Raw genomic sequence first — 6935 nt, forward strand, 5'->3', positions numbered from 1 at the left:
ACTTTGGGGCCACGATTCTCATATAAAGACTAAATATTGAGCTAAAATTTGTTAAAATGATTTAAAGATAATAGATTGAAAATGAAGATAGCGGAAGCAAGACTTTAAAATGGCAAAATCGTATGATTTCCTCATTTTTCGTGCATTTTACCAGACTACATCCTTAACAAATCCATATCTACCTACCCGTCCTTTCATTTCCTAACGCACTCCACGCAACAATAATATTAAGTGTGAGTGCCGGAAAATACGTTATATTATCAGTACACAATATAACATCAACCGAGTGAAGTGCTTTTCTTTCAGCAAAATCTATCATCAAGCGAGCTCTTCCAGCGTCGTTTTAGACTACCAGCTCCATCCAAGCTGTGCCAACGTCTCAAGACCGCCAGCTTCACCACCCAGTAGCTCAATCACAAATAACTATCGACGTGTTTACAAACATGCTAAGGATTTGAGCGATCACAATGAACAATAATGAACATGCTTTAGTTATCGCAGATATAAGTCAACGCGTGTTTAATCTCTAAGTCAACGCTCGTGTCGGTTTGTTTTTTGTTTTCCTCGTAAATAAATACAGTTCACTGGCGAAAAATCGGCGTTTACTATTAAAATCATGGCGAGAAACTGTTATCACGTCGTTTATTAGCAGGTTTATAGTTTTTTGTGATTGAGCTACAGATTCCAGCATTTATCATACCTCATCATCAGCAGGTTAGTAGAGTTGCGGAACCTTCCTTCTCCTAGGACGAGGTATTCTTCATACCTCGATCCCCCTTAGTCGTGATATTATTATTAAATACATATTGAAACTGAAACGTATATTAATATACGTATATAAACATCAATAAATAAATATTTGATATGTGTGGTCTTAAAGTGATTAATATTATGTATTAGTGTGTCTTCACACTTAGAATAAGGTAAATGTACCGAATATGTTTATTTTGTTAATCACAAATTAACTATACTACACAACGAAAGCCTTTTAGTTTTTTGTTGGTCTTCGCTGTTTAGTTGTATTACAAATATTGCATTTTCAACAAATATGAAAAATTTATAACGGATGTGCAAAACTAAATAAAAATACTAGTATTTGTGGACAATTTCGGGAAAGGGTGAGCGCTCTCATTGAAATTAAGTAAACACCTATGAATAAATTAAGATAGGTCTGATATTTGAGCTTAAAAACATATTTTTTTCTTTTTTTTAATGCTTGCTATCTTTGAAAACAATCTCGAGGTGAATTTGCAGGACCGGATCTACAGTATTAAGTTGAGGCGAATCGTCCATATAAGCGATTATGCGCAGTTTACCATTATATTTATATTTTTCCAAAATAATGTTTTTTAGTAACTTTATTTACAGAAAAAACAAACGAATAATAGTTATTTATTATAAATCATTGCCACTGTTTGTATTTTCTCCCGAAAAAAATTTAATTTATTTATTAAGCGCGCCCAGTGCCAGCAGCGAGTTTAAAAACTAGCCAATTATTCAAGCTTATTTCTTCATACAAATACGCACGTTATATTTTTAACATCTTAGTTTGTTTATCAAACGTTAACTTAATTTTAACACTTCGTATCCCGGAGCCGTGTAATCACGTGATTGTATAACCATGCGTTGTGTCCCGGTCCCGGTCCCGGTCCCGTGTTTTCACGTGGTTTATCAGCGGTCTAAAAATGTGCATTTTATTGACATCTAGTGACTTTTATTAGCACTTTTTGCTGCTGGTAAACCACGAGAAAACACGGGACTGGGACACAACGCATGGTCATTATAATCACGTGTTTACACGGCTCCGGGATACAAAGCACAAAAAAAAGAGTGACGCCCAGTCTATGTGCGAACATTGCAACGCGCAATGTGGCTCTCCATAAAGGCCAATGTTGGCAAAACTATCATACAAAAATTACTAATTTAATTATTTCAAATAAATCTGAGAAGTTTCAATTGATTTAATTTTGCATTTTCATAATTATGACACTTTTAACAAACCCTTCACAAAGCATGAAATTTCACAAAAATGGGCCGGGCACAGGGTAAATTCTATGTGTATTCGGCCGGTACTCAAAGTGTTAATTTGACTTTACTTTCGTGCATATTAGATATAAGCATTTGTTTTTTTAAAAGATTAGCAGTAACGCCAGCAACAGTTACCGTTTCACAAATTAAACTGTTTAGTGAAAACGTTTTAAAAATAAATAAAGTTTTGTGCAGTAGGCGACCCCCCTCCCCCCACGTGACGTTATTCAAACTAGTTCGTTTTTATTAAAATATTTTGAAAATTTTTTCGAACTTTTTCTGGAAACTTTGCTGAACAATTTAATGCTCCAATTTTTGCCGCGTACAAAAAAACACTTATTGTTACCAATTTCCGTAGGCCTGAAGTTCCTCATTTAACCTAACTATGGTGCGACCGACCATGTGCATCCGCTTAAAAAAGGAACATTGTTTCAAAAAAATTTAAACAATTAAAATGAAGAGCTACTGCCATCTACAGAGAATTTCCGTAAAAAAATACAAGGCACATTCTGCATAACTGAAAGTTCAAATCTCTTAGACCGGTTGGACAGAAAAAAAAACGAAAAATTGCAAGAATAATTTTAAGCCACAAAATAATTTAATACGGGAAAATTTTCTGGCTCGGATATAAAAAGGCCAATGTTAGATTTATTTATTTTTTATTTTTTATAAAAACAAATCAAAACGCGGTCGTTTTTTGGTCATTTCACTATCAGCGCCTTTTCATGCATAGGGTACTGCATTGGCCCTCTAATTTCAGAGTGTCTAAATCATTTTTGTCACATGGAAAATAAGACGATTAGGATTTCGCTTCAGGTGCCGGTCTAAGAACATTATTAATAAAAAATATTGCAACGTAGAACCATATTTTTTGTAGAATCGATCCAAGAAAGGTAGGCAAATGCGCCAGGCAATATACGCGACATACTTTTTTCCATCCAATTTCCTTGTTCAGGATTACTACCTAAAAGCAGCCATCGAGTCGAAAACACTCGTCCAGGGTTCTGGTTCTATTTCACACACAGAACTGAATTTTTCACCTTCATCAGACTACTTTCTCATAATCTACTTTCCATAATTAAGATAAATATACATTTCATTTAGGCTCGTTATCGCAAAATACGACTTGAAGTATTTTATTCTATGTTAACTTTTTAGACTCATATGACATCAAATTCACACTAGAGTGTAATCACCAATGTTTGTTGCAAAATCAAATGTTTATGGGACGAAGTTATCAATTTTTTTTAATGTTCGAGATTAACGGAAATGGACTTATCTGCTTTCCTTTAATACTTTTATTTGCTTTTTATATCTCAATATTTTTATGTTTTTTAACTATGTATTTTTGTAATATTTAATTAAGTACTAACTGTTATTTGGCATATTATATATTACTCTCACTTCTTACTATAATATAGAGTGAATTTTTAGAAACCATATCTCGATTATCATTTCAATTATTTTATTTCAGTATATTTGATTAAGGATGAATCAAAATTTGAATGATTTTAATTTAAATATTTATGTATGATTATTTTTTTACTAGGTGTTCTTTGGAATTCTATTATTTATGATTTGTTTTGCTGGATTGTTATTCTTTTGCATCACATGACATTATAATTTAATTTAATTAATTTTTCTATGTATTTTTAATTGTTAATTTTTATGACTTGACACGGGCACAGCCTAAAAAGGCTTTATAAGTACATTTATATTTAAACGAGTGTAATTTTGAATTAATAAACAAATACTAAAAACATTTTTGAATTAACCAACTGGTAAAATAAAAGTATGAAAATTTGAAAATTGTTTTCAGGCGTTGGTAGGTGAATTGGTTAAGCCAGATGAATCTCATTCGCATTATAAATTTCTCAGCTCTTTTGCTTAACAAAAGTCAACAGATGGAAGAGTTGAGGAAGTGTGGATGTTCAAACATAGGCAGAACGGTGAATGTTACACAGTGTGTGAAGTGGCCACTTAAACCAGCCAACGACAAGTCACAAGCCCTGTGAATGCTTAGACTTCCGTATTCCTTTCTCAAAAATGTTTTCCCGTGTCTTTTTGGCACGAGAATTTATTTATTTACAATTTTTGTTTTACATTTTAATAAACTTCTTATAACATATATCAAATATCATACTTAAGCGTAATCATTTTAAGTTACTTAAAGCTGAAGGGTGTTTGCGAACATCATGTGATCTAATTAGGGATCAGACATGAAAAGATTATTTTCGAAAAAGATCATTAATACGCCTGATTTGCCGCAATTTGCAAAGCGTTCTAGACGTCGCGCCGATAGAACCGATATTTATTTATTTATTTATTTAAACGCTTTGTATGCTTTTACATATATATAAATATATTTATATTTAAACAGACATATATTTTACCCAAAAATAGCAAAAAATATATATAATTTTAAGAAGTTTTTTTTTTTTTTTGATATATGAAGGAAACTCATATTTACATATTAGTACAAAATATATGGGTATACTATGCATATTGTGCATACATATCTTGCAGTGGAGAGAACAGAAGTGCGTTTCAAAATATAAATGCAGACATGTACTTTACCCAAAAGGTATGATTTATTACCTGAAATGTATAAAATACGGCAGCCTCCGTGATGCGGGGGCGAATCATCAAAATAATCGATTATGCACAGCTCACCATTATATTTGAATATTAATTATGAAAATGATGAAAGCACCAAAATTGATAAGAATGTTTTTTGGAGTGAATAATATTTCTGATAAAAAGAGCTGATATGTATTTACTGTCCTTGAACGGGTAAGCTATCTCTAGTTGGCTCACGAACAAAAAGCAAAAATATGTATGTACACTTTTACTACTTATTAAACATATTTGCATATATAACAAGTACTGTGGCGCAGCTGTTTAGACGCCCAACTGTGAAACTGGCGTCGGGGGTTAGATTCCCGCTATTTGCCCGAAAAAAATTCAAGAATGATTTTTTTCTCAGTTGGTCTGGGTGTTGTGGTGTATTTTTCATTACTTTCTTCCATATCCCCTCTATCTCACCTGTTGACATGCCTAAAATAGAGGTTAAGCGGGTTATTCGTTTTAAAAAAATTAAAAAGCGTTCCTATTTTATTTTTTTAAACAAAATGTAAATGGCCTAAAATATAAAACTTAATACATGCCCTTAAATTGTATAAAAACCCTATAAAAAAAACACATCCCAAGAGCTCCAAGATTTTTTAATCACGCACTAATAAAAAAACAATATTTTTTAAGGGTATTTCTGTTAAAAAATATACTTAAAAGCTTTATGTAACTAAAATATAATTACTTTTAGACACGCTATTTCAAATTTAGACTAAACTTAGGTACCGAAAACGATAAGGGCATAAAAACGTAAATAAGATGTTGTTATAAATTAAATATTACAAACAGAATTATCTTCTTTTAAAAAAAAAAGAGAAAACAATTCTACAAAAAAAAGTTTCAACTAAAGTATTTTAATAAATTTTATTTTTTTAAAGTATTACCGAAGGCATAATTTTACGTAGAAATAAAAGAAAATGTCACAAAAATGTATGTGATTTAAAATGCTTGTATTTCTTTTCAAAATCAAAAAATTAAAATTTGGTTTCAGCCACTTTCATGTTCAATTTATTATCTTCAAATTGTTTTTATCAATTTTAGTTCAACACTTAGTCTTTATTGAGATCCCAGATACTTAAGTTAAGTCTAAATTTGAAATGGTGCAATCTGCCCGTCTAAAAAGAATTATATTTTAGTTACATAACAAATTTTTAAGTATATTATTTAACAGAAATACCTTTAAAAATTTATTTTTTTTATGTAATTTATGTTTTTTTTATTTTATTATTATTGCGCGATTAAAAAAAGTATTTGTTTTAAAATGGCAAAATCGTATGATTTCTGAATTTTACGTTCGTTTTACCAGACTACAGCCTTAATGTCGGGGTCTAGATTTTCAGTAATGATACTGCTTAAGTACTTGAACTGTTTCTCTCTCTCAATATTTTAGTCTCCCAACCTTTTAATTACTTGATTTTTTTTTATAATGCAGCAGACAAAAGTACATTGTATTCACATTCTAAATATATGTCGCTTTATACATACGTATGTAATAACGAAGCTATATTTACTGTATGATACGAATTCTAAGAAAACAGTATAAAAATACCAATCGCAAAATACGATGGTAATCAATAATTGATTGAAATCGTGACAGGTAAGTCTACAAACATATAGACAGTTCATCTAAAATTCCCTTTCTGACAAAGGTATCTGCCGTCTTTTATGGCATGTGTCACATACTGCGATATACTTCGATTCTATAATAATCAGTTAGAATTGAAAGGGTTGTTTAATCTTATTCGTTAACCGAGACTTTTATATTAACTTCTCAAATAAATTCTTCATTACTGTTGAAATACTTGTGGACAAAACAATTTCCTTTTAAAGTTAATATTGCCTTGCTTTTTTATATTTTTTTTATAGGGGAGTTGCATATTTTTTGCCTCGCTTATTATGTACAAGGCTTATATTAACTGTAAAAGGTATATTCCTTATAACTTTTTGACTATAGTGTGAGGATCTGATGGTGGAAACTCATACAGGAGAAGTCGGACTATTGACAGGCATCAACAGATCTACCGTTACACTTTGAGAGCGTTCGGCATTTTGTGTCTTATTTTTATTTATTTCAACAATCACCATTACTATTATTACTATGTATGATATTACCTCATGCGATATGTCCTTATTACTTAATACTGTTACGATATCTTCTAGCTCCTCATCCAGACTTTTGCATCGTCCCTCCAGCTGCATTCACTCTAAAATGAAAATGGGACAATGCATCAACATATGAGGGACATCTTGGGGAGTCTCATCATCACATGGACAGC

Source organism: Micrasema longulum, unplaced genomic scaffold (assembly GCF_059751315.1).
Source record: "Micrasema longulum isolate JH-2025_06_02 unplaced genomic scaffold, ASM5975131v1 h1tg000299l, whole genome shotgun sequence".
NCBI lineage: Eukaryota > Metazoa > Arthropoda > Insecta > Trichoptera > Brachycentridae > Micrasema > Micrasema longulum.